Here is a 17,928-nt window from a genome sequence, read left to right as displayed (position 1 = left end):
AGACCCTATTATAAGTTCTATTCATAGAGTATATGTTTTGATCGCCAAGTCATACTTTATCCGATTATATTTTATTAAAATTGAGATAATACTCTATAGAAATTTGACTTTACTTTTTTATATCCGGTTGCAACCACCACGTGGCTACTCAAATGTCACAACATGCACTAGATTATATATCAAGAGCGATCAAGCATGACTTAGCTTCTTTTTTTTTCAAAAACATTAGGCATGACATGCTGATTAGTTAATTAAAACATGTTTGTTTAGAGGTGAAAATGACATGGTCATTTCTAAGCATGTTATTTAAAATATATTCATAATTTACAATCCATTTAAATATATTCATAATTTACAATGCGAGCTCGCAATTGCGAAGATGGGCTGCGCAGGGAGACCTTCGCATTTGCGAGGCTCAATGTCACAAATGCGACCATAGCAGGTACTGCAATTGCGAACGATTGTTCGCATTTGCGAAGAAAGCGGGACTGGCCTACCTTCGCATTTGCGAAGCCTGAACCGCATTTGCGAGTTCGCATTTGCGAACCTGGCATCGCAAATACAATATCTGCACCTTTGCAAATTATAACTTAGACAAAATTTCTTCATTTTTCAAACTCTCTCAAACCGTAAGCTCTCTTGGGCGATTTTCCAAAGAAAAGTTCTTCTCCAAATCAATTGTAAGTCATTTCTAACTCATTTTCTTCAATCTAGAATATCTTTTCACATGATTTCAATTCAAAATCAAGGGTTTTCATGGGGATAGGAGTGTTCATAAAAATCCGAAAAACCGAACTAAATCGACTCAAAAAATTGATACTTTTTAGGTTTGGTTTTGGTTTTGGTTTTAAATTTAAAAAACCGATCAAATTTGGTTTGGTTTTGGTTTTAATAAAAAAAAAAGGAAGCAAACCGACTATAAAAGTTGTTATTTAAATTTATTATTTATTATTACACCTATATATATATACATATACATATATGTATGTATACTTTTATATAAAGTTTCTAAAATTTTATGGTACATATTAATCATTTGTATTTTTAGTCTAGTTCTTTGCTATTATAATAATCTAATTCTTTGCCTTTTACATTATAGTTTGATTGGTAGTTTTCTTTTGCTAAGTACAAGAATTTATTTCATGATATAAAATAATCGATTTTTAATTGAGTACTTAAATTATTCATCACTATTTAATTCAATTATCATCAATATATCTTGGTAAATGATAGATTTCTCAAAGAGCAATTGATTTGATAGCGTTACGTTGAAAATATAGTCGCCAGAATATGCTTTTGGTAGTGTATGTCTCATATTTAAGAAAAAACCCGATAAATAACCGAAAAACCGACAAAAAACGAAGCGATAAAAAATCGACTTAATTGGTTTGGTTTAGTTCCAACATGTGAAAAACCGACTTACTTGGTTTGATTTCTTTTAGGGGAAAACCGACCCAAACCGAACCATGAACACCCCTACATGGGGAAATTGGGTGTTTTTGGGTAAAACTTAGGGTTTTTAAATTTTGGGGATTTGGACCTCGATTTGAGGTCCGATTTCAAAACAAATTACATATTTGAGTTCGTGGGTGAATGGGTGATCGGGTTTTTGTTCGAACCTCGGGTTTTGACTATGTGGGCCCGAAGTCGATTTTTGACTTTTTGGATAAATCATTAGAAAACCTATTTTCATGCATTAGAATTGACTCATTTAGCATTTATTGATATTGTTAAATAAATTGTGGCTAGATACAAGCGGTTTGGTGGTGGAATCAAGAGGTAAAGCGGTAGTTGAGGCTTGATTGTGTTCGTGGCATTGAGGTAAGTGTTTGGTCTAACCTTAGCTCAAGGGAATAGGAATCTTTGTCTTATTTGCTATGTGTTAGTTGTTGAGTACGACGTATAGGTATTGTGACGAGTATCTATACGTCGGCGTCAAGCATGACAGTAAGTATTATACTATGATTGATGTGACTCTGTTTTGTATTGTTCATGCTTAATATGATGATTTCTAATGTTGAACAAGGCTCGTGGAAGTATTCTTGATAATTTAACATTGTAGAGCGTTGGCTCAAGTTGAGAATTGAGTTGTGAAGTAATTGTGGAAAAGAGAAGAGGTTTATGATATTGTCTCCCTTGCCGGGATGTTATTGCTTTTGATATTATTTTTCTTGCCGAGATGTTATTGCTCATGATATTGTTTTCCTTGCCGGGATATTATTGTTATACTATTGTACCCTTGCCGGGATTCTATTTGTGATTTTATTGATTTTCTTGCCCGAATTGCTTTGTAATTGTTGCTTGGGTAAGGAAGAGTGTAGAAGCACGAAGGGTGATACCGTGCATGATATTTGTGAGTGCGTGTTAATGCACGAAGGGTGATGCCGTACCGATATTGTAAATGTAAAAGCACGAAAAGTGATGTCGTGCCATGATATGAGTGATAATGCACGAAGGATAATGTTGTGCCATGATTTTGTAAGGTAAAAGCACGAAGGGTGATGCCGTGTCGAATATATTGATTCTTCTGGTGAGAACGAGAGTAAAAACACGAAGGGTGATGCCGTGCACTTGTCATTGATTTTCTTATTCTTGCTTATAGTTGAATTTTAGTGTTCCGTATGCTTCTTTACTGAATTTCTGTTTGTACATGATATTCCCTCGAGCATGTTTCCCTTTCCCATCTTTAACTGCTAGTTTCTGCCGTTATTACTTGTTGTATATGATATAACTGCATAGGTTTATTTGGTAGTCTTGTCCTAGCCTCGTCACTACTTCGTCGAGGTTAGGCTCGACACTTACCAGCACATGGGGTCGGTTGTGCTGATACTACACTCTGCACTGTGTGCAGATCTCGGTGCTGGAGCTTTTGGACCATAGAGAGGTTGCTTCATTCAGTCCATTAGGAGACCCGAGGTAGTCATGCAGGCGTTCATAGGCCTTGGTGTCCTCTTCTATCTTTCCATTTTGTTTTTCTATGTATTTCAGAGACAGATGTGTATTATTTCTTTCAAACCACTGTTTGCAGTATTCGTAGATAGTCCGTGACATTGTGACACCAATTCTGGGTAGAGTTGTATTTTGGATTTCCGTATTAGTATTTAGTGATATTATCGGATTTCGTCTTCTGTATTTATTTTATTATTATGGTTATTCTGCTGTTGATCGCCTATTAAATTGAATTGTTAAAAGATGAAGGAAAAGGGGTAATAAAATTGTAACTCTCGGCTTGCCTAGCTTTAATGAGTAGGCACCATCACGACTCCCGAGGGTGAAAAATTCGGGTCATGACACATTAGGCATGACATGCTGCTTAGTTAATTAAAACATGTTTGTTTAGAGGTGGAAATGACATCAGGTAGTCATTTTTAAGCATGTTATTTAAAATATATTCATAGTTTACAATGCATTTAAATATAGAAAAATGACATTGTATAGCCGCTGTAAAAATAATAGTCGAAAATATGTATATATATATATATACATACAAATTTTATATACTTTTTTGGCTATCATATGTAAATAGTTTTCGGCACGGGCTAAAAGTGATAATACCCCTTTAAATATTAGCCAATTTCGCTCAAACTTCAAGATATGACGTTCTAGAGTTTAAACCTCAAAATTCAAACTTCAGGACATCGTATCCTAAAGTTCGAAAATTGTGTCCTGAAGTTCGAATTTTATATCCTGAATTTTAACTTAGTAGTTAAGAAATTCAGTACACTTAATCCTGAATTTCAAATTAGCAGCTCAAAAGTTCAGGATACTTAGTCGTAAAATTTGGTTGAATTGGTTAATCTTTAAATACATAGTGAATTGTATATATTTTTAATAGTTGGTTTAAAAGTGGCTATTGCTGCACTTAGTCCTGTTTAAAGCCCTTACATTGATTAGTTAGAAAAACAAAAGGCTCCAAATATATTACGCAAGAAAAGAAACATAAGGATGTTTGTTGAGTTGTGTCCCACATCGGTGGGTTATGGGTATCTTGGTCTCCTTATATGGTCTTAGGCAATCCTCACCTCACAGGCTAGTTTTTGGGGTTGAGTTGGGCCCAATGTCCATTCTTATCATGGTATCAGAGCCAGGCTCATCCCAATTTATTGTTACCGATGTTGGGCCCCCATTTATATTGTTCACGCTCCAGTTGCAGGCCTGGGCGTGAGGGGGGTGTTGAGTTGTATCCCACATCGGTGGGTTATGAGTATCTTGGTCTCCTTATATTGTCTTGGGCAATCCTCACCTCACAAGCTAGCTTTTGGGGTTGAGTTAGGCCCAAAGCCCATTCTTATCAATGTCTAGTGACTTTATATGTTTATAGCCTGTTTGGTCAAGCTTTTTTGGAGGGCCAAAAGTGTTTTTTTGTTGTTGCCAAAAACACTTTTAGCCAAAAATTGATGTGTTTGGCCAAGCATTTGAAAGGGAAAAAAGTGCTTTTGAGGAGAGGCAAAAGCAGTTTCTGAGAAACAGAAAAAATAGCTTCTCTCCAAAAGCACTTTTCTGAGAAGCACTTTTGAGAAAAACATACTTAGAAGAAGTTTACAAAAGCTTGGCCAAACACTAATTATTTCTCAAGTGCTTTTCAAATTAATTAGCCAAATACAAACTACTTCTCACCAAAAATACTTTTTTAAAAAATATTTTGAAAAAAAAACTCTTATCAAAATAAGTTGATTTTAGAAGCTTGGCCAAACAGGCTATTAGTCTCACTTATCTCCCTTTATTTCCTAAGTTTGAGCACGTCGTGTGAAATTCAAAAATAGCCAGATTTACAACTGGTCGTTCAAAAATAGCCCAGTTTCAAAAGTAATCGAAATTTAGCCACTTTTCATGTAAAGATAAATCTGAGCGAATACACTGTTCAAACCCGAAAAATACGCCAGTATATTATATTTGAGTATGCTGGAACTCCAGCATAATATGGTGGAGTTCCAACATAAGTACACTAGAACTCCAGCATAATATACTGGAGTTCCAGCAAGTATAATTGTCCAGTATAATATATTGGAGTTTGGAGCGTCGGTGCTCCAGACTCCAGTATATTATACTGGAGTCAATAAAGTATACCGGTCCAGCATAATATGCTGGAGTTCATACACAGGTGCACCGAACTCCAGTATATTATGTTGGGCCGGTCTCTATTGCAGTAAAATAATGGTTATTTTTCATTGACTTCGTAAACGCTGGCTATTTTTGAATGACCGATCCGAAAACTGGCTATACCGTGCTATTTCTGCATATAAACCACCTGTTTAGCCACGTATAAAGCGCTTAATTTAAAGTCTAAACGAAAGCATGCGGTTAACTTGCACCAATTATTAAGGGCTAATTAGTGGATAATGATGACATAATCATCATGCGGGGCATTGCTGCTACCTAAGATAATGCACATATTTATTAGATTTTTAAAGATAAATACAAAATTTGAACCAAAATTATATTGGAAAAAATTGGATGATTATGGAGAATAAAAGCTTTAGCTTGAGGCGTATCAAAGACACTGTCCTTAAAGATATTTCGTCCACACCGTGATAAATAAAATTAGGTGTATCCACCAGGATTCAACAAGCTCTTCTAATATAACTAGGAGCAAAAATAACAAAGCTTAAACAAAATAAAATCCAGCACTGAAAAATATAATATATAGCAGAAGTTTTTACTCTTAGTTTTTTCCACCCCTCAAAGCAAAAAAGAACTTGGAATTTATAGATAAGAAAACACCATCTCATCATATGGCTAGCTTAAAGCAATAAATCTCCAACGTATATAACATTAAAGGATTAACAAATAATGAGAGGCTGATGAAGAAAATTCTTTAACATTTTGTAACTTCTCAAAGTCATTCAAGGCTATTGATAATGGCAGTGGTTTCAAAAGAATTTAGAGGTATATGAGTGCTAATCAAAGGTTTGTTATAATATTATAATAATGATTATTAATCATGACTAGTAAAGTATAAAGAATATGTTATAATTTTCAATTATAAATATTAAAATATATTCAATTGATTGGTCTAATAAAGACACATTAAAAGAATGAATCTAGACATTATTTTAAATATTCTTTTTAAGATATTAAAATTATTTTTCTAATAAATTATTGGGTTCGGTCGAATCCATAGCTGTACCTTAGCTCCGCCCCTCTCACAAACACATACTAATGAGTGCAATTGTACTATGTACTTAACCTTTTCTAAATTATGAATCTACCTATGATATACACAAAGTTCAAATCATGCTCAATTGGAGCTAGCGGCGAAAAATATCCTTCAGAAAGTAGTGTCTTCTGAAACCTATTCGCAAAAGATTTTCCTAATATATATGTGTGTAATAATATTTTTATAGAAAATAATATATACATATATTATAGGTTCATATCGTTTAAGAATATACATTAAATAAATATATATTAATTTGAGACGTGAAGTAAAACCTCAAAATTATGTACTTTTAAATTTAAATTTACCTACAAGCCGATTGTAACAATAGGAATGCAGCCGACATAAAACTCGCCTACGAAAATTTCCTACTGCCATCTAATTATGAAACAAAAAAAAAATTAGTTCATAATAAAAGAAAAATGGATCTATAGGTAAAGTTATCTCTACGTGATCTATGGATCACGAATTCGAACCGTAAAAGCAGCCATTACTATTTTTATTAAGATAATTTGTCTACATCGCACCAAAATCCTCGATCTTGCATAAATATAGGATACTTTGTGCATTGAACTATCAAGCTCTTTTAGAAGGAAAATGGAAGAAACGTCCTTGTCTTCCTACCACAAAGAGTGACAATGTAACCTATCCCTGCACCTTCCAACTCGGCCATTAAACAAAACAAGAAAATCAAAGAATTAAGAATTGGGAAAAAAGGAAGCGTAAGTTTGAGTTAAACACTCGACAAGGCATTCAAGACGTGAAAGTCTCAACTAAATATAGAGCCTAAAAGGATGGATTAAAATATACTAATATCAAGAAATTATGTCCATAGAATGACGGGAAAAAAAAAAGAATAGCTATAATTTATCTTCTTGATAAAATCAAACTCACACCACACCTAAAAATTTGAGGGATCGAGTGGGTATAAGAAAAGAAGGGAATCTCTCCGAGACTTATGTTCTATGTGCAGGCATGCTGATTCAGAATTTAAAATCTAATGGATTCAGTTTTTAAAAATTTTAATATAGAATTAATTGTATAATTAAAATTATAAGTTTTAATCTAAGACTTATTGAAATTTAGTAGGTATATATATATATATACATACTCCGTATAAAAAATTATAGATTCAGTTGAACATTGCCGAAAGGCTACATCGCCAATGTACATTATTATAATCCAATTTACCTCTAACGATCCGGCCGGTCCTTTCATGAGTTACCGCTCCGTTTTTCCCATTTCTGCTTCTTATTGCTTTGTTCAGCTGTATTTTTGTATTATCGGGTTGGTTGGCTCGAGTTCGGAGAGGTTTTGGTAAGGTTTGAGACACTTAGTCACTTTTGAGTAAGCTTAAGTTGGAAAAGTCAATCGGATGTTGACTTAGTGAAATAGGGCTCGGATGTGAATTCTGATGATTCAGATAGCTTCGAGAGGTGATTTGGGACTTAGGAGTGTGATCAGAATGTGTTTTGGAGGTCCAGAGTAGATTTAGGCTTAAATTGGCGAAATTGGAATTTTGGCATTTTCCGGTTGATAGGTGAGAATTTGCTATAGAGGTCGGAATGAAATTCCGGGAGTTGCAGTACGTATGCTATGTCATTTGGGATGTGTGTGCAAAATTTCAGGTCATTCGGATGTGGTTTGATAGACTTTTTGATCAAAAGCATAATTCGGAAGATTTGTAGAACCTTAGGCTTGAATCCAATGTGTTTTGATGGATTCAATGTTGTTTGAGGTGTTTTGAAGATTGGTATAAGTTTGAATAGTAGTATATGGCTTGTGGGTGCTGTTGGTTGAGGTCCCGGGGGTCTCGGGGTGATTTCGGATGGTTGACGGAAGATTTGAGTTGGGTTTTGGCAACTGAAGATTTCCCATTGCTGTCATAACCGCACCTGCGGCTAGGAGACCGCAGGTGGGGTCTTGCAGAAGCGAAACTGGAGCTGCAGATGCGGCCAAGCAGCTGGAACCGCAAAAGCAGTTGAGGAAGCGCACCTGCGGTAGCGCAGGTGCGAGATTTGCATCGCATATACGACACCTTGGATTTAAGTGGAGACCGCAGAAGCGGCGCTTGGGACCGCAGAAGCGGTTGCGCAGGTGCGAAAAGCCTGGGCCAGAAGGTATAAAAGATTTCCTTCGCGATTTTGAGTTATTTCTTCATCATTTTCATACGGGTTTGAGCTTGAGAGAGCTATTTGAAGAGGGATTTCATTGAGGTAAGAATTTTGGACCCTAAACTCGTTTCTATGGTGTTACTTCACTGATTTGACTTGAAAATTTATGGAAATTAAGGATTAAAAATTGAAAAAACTAGGGCTTGTGATTGGAGACCTTTGAGCAAGGGTTTGAGTGGCCATTTGTGGTAGGATTTTAGTACTTTCGATATGTATGAACTCGTGGGGGAGATAAGGAGTCTATTGATGTAAATTTTATCGGATTTCGAGACGTGGGCTCAAGGGTCGGGTTTTTGTTAATTTCGGGATTTATGCTGTAATTTGATTATTTTCACATGGGCTTCATTCCCTAAGTAGATTTTGACATCGTGATTCTGATTTTGGATAGATTCGACGCGTGTTCAGGCCGATTCGAGGGGCAAAGGCACCGCTGGCTAGAGTTTGGACCGGATAGAAGTGAGTAATGATTGTAAATGTTATCCTGAGGGTATGAAATCTCGGATTACACTCGTTGTGCTATGTTGAGGTGACGCACATGCTAGATGATGAGCGTGGGATCGTGCACCGTTGGGGATCGTGATTTAGTCCATCCCGTATGACTGTTTTACTGCGTATTTGATTGGAAACTAGTTGTTATCATCATGTTTTGGGTTGAATGTTATATTTGGGCCTCGAGCCAACTATTTGTACCCTTAGGGGATTTTTACTGCTATTTTCTCATTGTTTTGATTTTATATCTGTACTCAGTCATGCTATATTATACTGTATTCGCAACTCAGCCATGTTTACTCTGTTTAATACTTTAAATGATATTTTGGGCTGAGCATCATATTTACTATGCCGAGTGGCTTTTAGAGATTTCTAACTGAGTAGGGCCGAGGTCCAGTGTTATGAGGATTATTATGGGATCGGGCTGAACACCGCATTAGTGTTGTACTGATTATGATTATGAGGCCGAGGGCCTGAGTTGTACGCCACGAGGTGGCTTGATATGAGGCCGATAGCCTATTGATTATGCCACGAGATGGCTTGATATTGCGCGGAATCTGTACACCTCCAATGAGCGCGGGTACCCAGTGTGATATGTGATATAGCCCGAGGAGCTGGTGTTGTTCCATGTTATTGCCCGATGGGCTGATTCTGTTGACATTGTGCCCGAGGGGCGGATTTTATGTGTTTACCTTTTCTAGCTACTTTTTATTTACTTGTTTAACTGTTAAAAAGGTATTTTTATAAGATTTCACTGCTTTATTGCATTTTATTGGTATTGCTCTGCCTCTTTATAGCATGTTGTTGTGTTTTACGTGATTTCTTATCGTTTAGTCTTCATTTATTGTTATTATTCACTAAGTTGGAGTACTCACTTTACTCTTTGCACCCTATGTGCAGATTCAGGAGCTTCAGGTCCCGCCAGTGAGAGTTGATTGCTCCCAGCAGGCCATTTGGAGTCCACTAGGTAGCTACTCGGCGTTCGCAGCCCAGTGTTTCTCCCTCCTATCTTACTTTCTGTTCTAGTTCTGTAATAGACTATATAAATTTTTTCAGACTCTTAGACTCATATTTAGATGCTCATGACCGGTGACACCCTGATATCGGGCTGTGTTTGTCCGCAAATTGTATTGTTTCACTATTTCTTTTGGGATATTAGCATATTAATGACTTAAATTGTGTTATTTTAATTGTTTAAAATGAATTGGGTGTTGTGTAGGCTGGCCTTGTCTTCACGAGAGGTGCCATCACAACCGGGTTTAGGGTCATGACAAGTTGTTATCGAAGCCTAGGTTACATATGTCTCACGAGTCATGAGCAAGTTTAGTAGAGTCTCGCAGATCGGTATGGAGACGTCTATATTTATCCTCGAGAGGCTGCAGAACCTTTAGGAAAAACTTCATATTCTTGTCGTGCGAATCTGTTGATCCGAGTACTAAACTTCTGTTATTCTATTCTCTCACATATGGTAAGGACACGCGCTATCGGTCAGGATGGACGACCACCAGTACCACCAGCTCTGGCCACTAGAGTCTGAAGACGCGATCGTGGTCGCGGTAGGGGCAGGGGTGTGGCCCGCATAGCAGCACTTGCAGATCCACCAACCGCCCTAGTTCAGGATCAGGTCCCCGTTGTGGACACTCCAGCATTACTAGCTCAGGCACCAATTGTGCCCATTGTGATTCCGGGTCTTCAGGAGGCCTTGGCTTAGATTCTATTAGTATGCACTAGCCCAGCTCAGGCGGTTTCAGTTACTACAGTCGCAGCTACTTCTCAGGCCGGGGGAGGCACTTAGACTCCCGCCGCTCGCACACCTGAGCAGGTCGTGTAGGGACTTCAGACACCGGGAGCACATCCAGCCCGGCCTGTTGTAGCTGCTTAGGACTATGTACCTCCTGCCATGCTAGAGGACGAGCAGCGCAGGTTGGAGATGTTTGGTAGACTTCAGCCTCTGACTTTCAGTGGTGCAGAGGGCGAGGATGCCCAGGGTTTCTTGGACAAGTGTCAGAGGATTCTTCGCACAACGGGTATTCTGGAGACCAGCGGGGTCGCTTTCACTACTTTTCAGTTTTTTTGGAGCTGCCTTCACTTGGTGGGAGGCGTATGAGAGACGTAGGCCTGTTGGTGTAGCACCCCTTACCTGGCAGCAGTTCTCCGTTCTCTTTTTGGAGAAGTATGTGCCACAGTCTCGCAGAGAGGAGCTACGCAGGTAGTTCGAGTGGTTGCGTCAGGGAGAGATGACTGTGACGTAGTATGAGATGAGGTTCTCAGAGTTAGATTGTCATATTATTTGGTTGGTTCCGACAGATAGAGAGAGGATTAGGAGGTTTGTTGATGGTCTCACATATCAGCTTCGTATTCTCATGACTAGGGATAGGGTGTCTGGTGCTACTTTTGAGGAGGTTGTAGACATTGCTCATAAGATTGAGTCAGTTAGGCGCCAGAAGCGAGATGAGAGGGAGGCCAAAAGGCCTCGAGGATGTAGTAGTTATGATGGTGCTCCTTTGAGGGGTCAGTTCCAGCACGACAGAGAACGTCCATTCAGGCATGCTCAACCAGCTCGCCTAGGTTATCGTGGGGGTCATGGTTCTCACAGTTCTCATCAAGGCTAGTCATCACTTAGTGCCCTTCCAGCTCAGAGTTCGTCCCGTGCTCCATCAGTTCAGGGCTCTTCTATGTCGGGTGCATCTGCTAATCATTTTGGTGCTAGTGGTTCCCTTCAATCCCCGTCTTCAACACCCAGGAGTTGTTATGAGTGTGGAGAGATGTGTCATATGTGGAGGCAGTGTTCTCGTCGTCTTGCGGGTTCATCTCAGCAGAGGAGTTAGCCATCAGCTTCAGCGCCAGTTACTTCACCACCACCCACCCAGCTAGCTAGGGGTGGAAGTTAGTCAGCTAGGGGTCACCCTAGAGGGGGAGGTCGATCAGGTGGCGGTCAGGCTCATTTCTATGCACTTCCAGCTAGACCCAATGCTATTGCTTCAGACGTTGTGATCATAGGTATTGTCTCAGTCTGCCACAAAGATGCTTATGTATTATTTGATCCCGGTTCCACTTATTCTTATGTGTCATCATACTTTTCTCGTTATTTGGATATGCCCCGTGAGTCTCTTATTTCACTTGTTCATATATCTACTCCAGTGGGCGATACTATTATTGTAGACCGTGTGTACCAGTCATGTGTGGTGACTATTGGGGGTTTGGAGACTCGAGTGGATCTTTTGTTGTTATGTATGGTGGATTTTGATGTTATATTGGTCATAGATTGGATATCTCTATGTCGTGCTATATTAGGCTGTCACGCTAAGATAGTGACGTTGGCTATGCCAGGTGTGCCACGGATTGAGTGGCGAGGTTCGACTGATTATGTTCCCAGTAGGGTGTTTTCATTCTTGAAGGCCCAACGTATAGTTTGGAAGGGTTGTCTTTCTTACTTAGCCTTTGTATGGGATGTCAGTGGAGAGACTCCCAGTATTGATTCTATTCCAGTTGTGAGGGATTTTCCTGATGTGTTTCCTGCAGACCTGTCGGGCATGCCACCGAACATGGATATTAATTTTGGTATTAATCTGGTGCTAGGCACTCAGTCCATCTCTATTCCACCGTATCGTATGGCACCAACGGAGTTGAAGGAGTTAAAGGAGCAGCTTCAGAAACTCCTTGATAAGGGGTTCATTCGGCCTAGTGTGTCGCCTTGGGTTACACTTGTTCTATTTGTGAAGAAGAATGATGGTTTTATGAGGATGTGCATTGATTATAGACAGTTGAACAAAGTAACAATCAAGAACAAGTATCCTTTGCCTTGTGTGAGCACGTGATTTTTGCACTATAAGAACTACTCCCAAAAATTTAAAATAAAATGGTTTTGTGTTGTTTGTGATTTATTTGTATTTTGTCTGTGCATGTTTATTTCTACTTTAATTAAGAAAAATACAAAAATATGTGTTGCATGTGCATTTAGGATTTAATTTTACAATTTAGGACTTAATTAAACAATCAAGTTTGTTTTACAAAACGGAAAAGTCACAAAAATATGTACTTTGCATTTTTAACATTTAATGTCCAAATTGTGTGATTGTCTTGGTATTTAATTTTGGGTGATAATTATTATTAAGGGTTAATTAGTATTCTTTAAAGTTAATTTTGAGTTTTGGTAATTAGAAATCAAAAAAATAAAAAATAAAAGAAGGAACAAGAGAAGAAGAGTTAAAATCGGATTGGGCTGGTTATTAAAAGGGAAATCAGGCCCAAAATAACCCCTTACCAGCCCATACCCGCCCCAAATCCAGTCCACCTGCGATTAATCCAAATGACGTCGTTTTAAGTCGGTCAATCTCAACCATTCGTTTGAATGGATTGGACGGTCCAGATCAACTCCGCCAATACCCGACCCATTCCCATCCAAGACCGATCCGGTCATCCAGGCAAGTGAAGCGACATCGTTCCCATTAAGGAATGGATCCAAGCCGTTGATACGACTTGATCAAACGTCCAGGATTTAATCCTCTCCCCCGTATATAAGCCCAACCTCTCACCCCACCCCCCTAAGCCATACCCTCCGTTCATCCTTCGTCTCTTTCAGAGACAAACCAAACGACCCTCGAAACCCTAGCCGCCCTGAAGCCCTTTCGCCTGAAAGCCGGCGGCAACAACGCCGATGACCATGAAACTAACACCCCTAGAGCACCTAACCACCCTCTCCACGAACCCCTTACCCGTTTTGCTCAAATCATCTTGTAGCTTCTCGAATCTTCAATCGAAGATTCGAGCAAAACTTGAAACCCACCCCAACCAATCCCGAACTCACACCAAGCCACCCCCTGACCACCCTCGTTACGGATCTGTTAACCGTTTGCCTCGAATCAACCTGTAGTTTCTCGAATCTTCAATCGAAGATTCGAGCAGAACCTAAATCTACCCCAACCAGTCCCAAACTCATACCAGACATCTCCCTGACCTCACTCGTTCCCAAACCACCCTTAGGTTGCGTCGAATCACCCCGGAAAGTCTCGAATCAAAGGTTTTAGAATGGTGATCTGAAGCTAGTTCAGAGACTGAGGTCAAAACGGACCTTAGTTGAATGTGTTCTCGTTCAGGAACACTCGACTAGGGTCCGTCTTGGCACCAAGTTCAAAAGGCATCGGAGGTTCGAACCCAGGCCCCGTTTAATTGGTAGGTTTTCGTTTTATCTTCTTTTTCTATTAGTTTTTGTTCAGTAAATTCATCCTCTACTTCTTTCTTATTTTTTGTTGTTGTTTAAATTCGAATGTTTTGTGCTTACTCTGTATATTGTTTCTTCTTTATTTTCCTGAATGATTCGAATCAGTCAGTATTAGTAAGTTTTGTATAAACTGTAGCTATTCTCGTAATTGCTCGCTATTACTGTTAGTTCAAAGTATGTCATCTGTGATTGCCCATCACTTTGTATATGAATTCAGTGTTTTCATTCAATGTATTTACAATGTTCCTTGTTCGTATTTAGGTTTAACATGGAATTATGTTTAGTTTATTCCCTGAATCACCGTGTCCTTCATCTTGTTGCAATGCTATTTTGATCTTGTTTGAATTCAATTGTTGTTTGAAGTTTGCTGAGTTAAATAACAATGTTTGGGGTCTGATATGAATTGAACTTGAGTTCACCTTTGAGCCTTAGTTTATTTAGTTGTTGGGTTTCCCCCACCTAAGAGCATTGGTTATAGCTGATGTGTTCTTGGTCTAGATACAGTTCATTATGTTTCAGTAATTAATTAAGAATGGGTTTAGGTTAATCAGTGATTAGGTTTCTTGTTAGATCAATTGGTCATAGTTGATGGGTTACAGGGGTGAGGCAGGACAATAGGGGATTCCAGGATAATACACAGGGGTTAAGGGAGTAATCTGGGAATTGAAAAGTTTAAAAATGGTTAGTTTAAGTGTTCTGTCTAGTAGGGTACTAAAGTACCATTAAACTAATGAATGATTTAAGTGCTAATGGGGAACAAGACATAATGGTAGGGGAAGGTTTAAAGAGAATGGATTAAGAAATAGGTGCCCATACCTATTTGAATTTAAGTAAAGAAATGACAAGGGTAGTGGGGGAACAAGGGAATTAAAAGAGAACAAAACATATACTAGTGGAATTGAAGAGGAGATGATGGGCAAAATTAGTTTAAAAATTATGCCTAAAGTGCTTTTGAGAGTTGGGGGGGTCTGTTTTGGTGATAAATAGGGTCACTCAAGACCAAAAAAGGGGTTGGTTTTTGGGAGCAAAAAAAATCAGTTTCTCTTAATCTTCTTTTAGTCGAGTCTGGGCTTGGTTCTTCTTCTGGGTCAGAACTGGAAGGTAGAAAAGAGAGAGTTAAAAGAGAGGAAGACAGTTTAGGGGCTGACTTTTCTTTTGGGCAGACCTTAAGAGGAGAACATTCTGAAAATCTTGAGGGTATTGGACATTCTGAAAAACTAGAAGAGTCTTAAGAGTGAGCCTAGTTCAACTAGTACTATTCCATTGAGACTGAAAAGAGCTTCAGCTTAACTGTGGAGTTGTATTTTCGAGTTTTCTCTTGATTACTAAATTCTAGGGGGTGTTTCCGCTTGTGTTTTGATTGATATTTGGTTGCTATCAAGCTGTTTTGGGGTCAGTTACTGGGTGTTTGTGTTGCTATTGGTATTGCTGGAATTCTGCTGGTTCCTTTTAAATCTGCTACTGGTTTATTTATACTGGTTGTTGCTGGTTATTGTTGATGTTGCTGGGTTACATACTACTCTGCTGATCTTCTTCTTCTTGTATTCCAATACCAGGTACACTACCCTGAACCACATTGATCTAAGCTCGTTGAAGTTTGAAAGGAAATGTTCGAACACATTTATTGTTCAACTGAGGACTGCCTGCATTTTAATTGATGTTAGTTTAGATGTTTTCCTGTTATATAGATGGTAGTTATGTGTATAATCAAAACTGTTTCTTAAGGTGGGTTATCTGTTAAGCATTGTATAACATTGAACTGTTAAATTGAATCCTTGGAATGTCATGAAGTGTAGTCAGTTCAATAGGTTCGTGAAATGGGATTGTTGAATCAGTTGGGAGGAACTCGATTGTCATCAGTAATAGGCGGGTCTAGATTAATGTCAGGTTAAAAGAGTAATGAACTTGTAATAGGATTCCAATTCATGAGCTAATCTAGTAATATTCACCCTACTCGCTAGTAATTTTATCATTAATCATGCTAGTGTATTAGGATGTCTTCGTTGAATAACAGTTTCTGAATTCGATAGTAATCAAAACCTTAATTGTTGTTGGTAGATTAGTGTTGAAAACAGTTAAAAGTCAGGAAAAGAAAGGTTCATTTGCACTAAATCGGTTCATTAAAACCCATAGTTCGTAATAGTTAATGGGTATGATAAATTGGTTTAGGAATTTTGGGAGTTCATGTATGTCAATTAAAATGAAGGTATGCATTGTCGTTGAGGTGCTTCATCGTTAAGTTGTTGGTTCGAACAACGAAAGCTGGAACATTGCACGTTTGTAATTAGTTAGGCCTTTTTTCTATCTTTAGAGACAATGGTAACTAGAGAACCATAGTCACTTTAAGATATCCTAAAAAAAAAACGAGGCGTGCCTCACCTAATAACTTGCAAACTGCGGGGCCCTAGATAATTATATATATTATATACTCAGATTTCGGGACGAGCCTTTTAGCAAATTTCACGGCCACTTCCCAAAATAACCCCGCGTTAGTCTCTTTAGGCGCGTACTTTAAATAACATTACCTCCTTAAACCCGGGTGCACATTTATGTGACCCAAATCCAAATCTTAACGAAGTTGAAATGCGTCGCTAATCACGGGTACATTAACTGTGACGTGGTTCGAAATGCATTTCCACGATGTTGCAAGTTCCTTTTAATAATAATGAATGAGACGAGCCTCGACAAACAAAAGTACACAAGCTGTGGGGCCTGTTATACGTGTTGGTAAAATTACTTAAATTTCGGGATGGGCCGTTTAGCAAAATTTCATGGCTTTACCCAAAATAATGATACGCTAGTCGCTTTAGGCGTGCCTTTAATAATTTACTTTCTTAAACTCGGGTGCACATTTATGTGATCCAAATCCAAATCTCAACAGAGTTAAAATGTGTCAATAACCACGGGTGCATTGATGTGACGTGGTTCGAGATGTATTTTCACGACGTTGCAATCCTCGTTAAAAATAATAATAATAAAAGTGGTAAACAGTTAAAATTTACACATAGGTTCAACATGTATTAAAATTAGATAAACAAGCCGAATATGACAGTTAAGCAACCGTGCTAGAATCACAGAACTCGGGAATGCATAACACCTTCTCCCGGGTTAACAGAATTCCTTACTCGGATTTCTGGTTCGCGGACTGTAATATAGAGTCAATCTTTTCCTCGATTCGGGATTCAACCGGTGACTTGGGATACCATAAATCTCCCAAGTGGTAACTCTTAATTAAATAATAAATCTCGTTTCGATTGTCCTTTAATTGGAAAAACTCCCTCTGCGCCTTTGTTCCGGCGCAGGTGAAAAAAGAGGTGTGACACATTGTATCAATGATTTATTCGACCAGCTTTAGGGAGCGAGGGTGTTATCCAAGATTGATCTTTGTTCAGGTTATCACCAGTTGAAGATCAGGGACTCTAATATTCTTAAGACGGCTTTTAGGATCCGATATGGTTATTATGAGCTCTTGGTAATGTCTTTTGGGCTGACCAATGCCCCAACAGTGTTCATGCATTTGATGAACAGCGTGTTTCGGCCTTATCTCAACTCGTTCATCGTAGTTTTCATTGATGATATTCTGGTGTATTCTTGTAGTCAGGAGGAGCACGCGAAGCATTTGAGAGTTGTGTTGCAGAGATTGAGGGAGGAGAAACTTTATGCAAAGTTCTCCAAGTGTTAGTTTTGGCTCAGTTCAGTGGCTTTCTTGGGGCACGTAGTGTCTAGCGAGGGTATTCAGGTTGATCCGAAGAAGATAGAGGCGGTTCAGAGTTGGCCCAGACCATTTTCAGCCACAGAGATTCACAGCTTTCTTGGTTTGGTAGGTTATTACCGCCGGTATGTTCAGGGATTCTCATCTATCGCATCGTCCTTGACCAAGTTGACTC

The sequence above is a fragment of the Nicotiana tabacum genome, chromosome 5, assembly GCF_000715075.1.
Source record: "Nicotiana tabacum cultivar K326 chromosome 5, ASM71507v2, whole genome shotgun sequence".
Classification (NCBI taxonomy): Eukaryota; Viridiplantae; Streptophyta; class Magnoliopsida; order Solanales; family Solanaceae; genus Nicotiana; species Nicotiana tabacum.
This window is presented reverse-complemented; position numbering follows the sequence as displayed.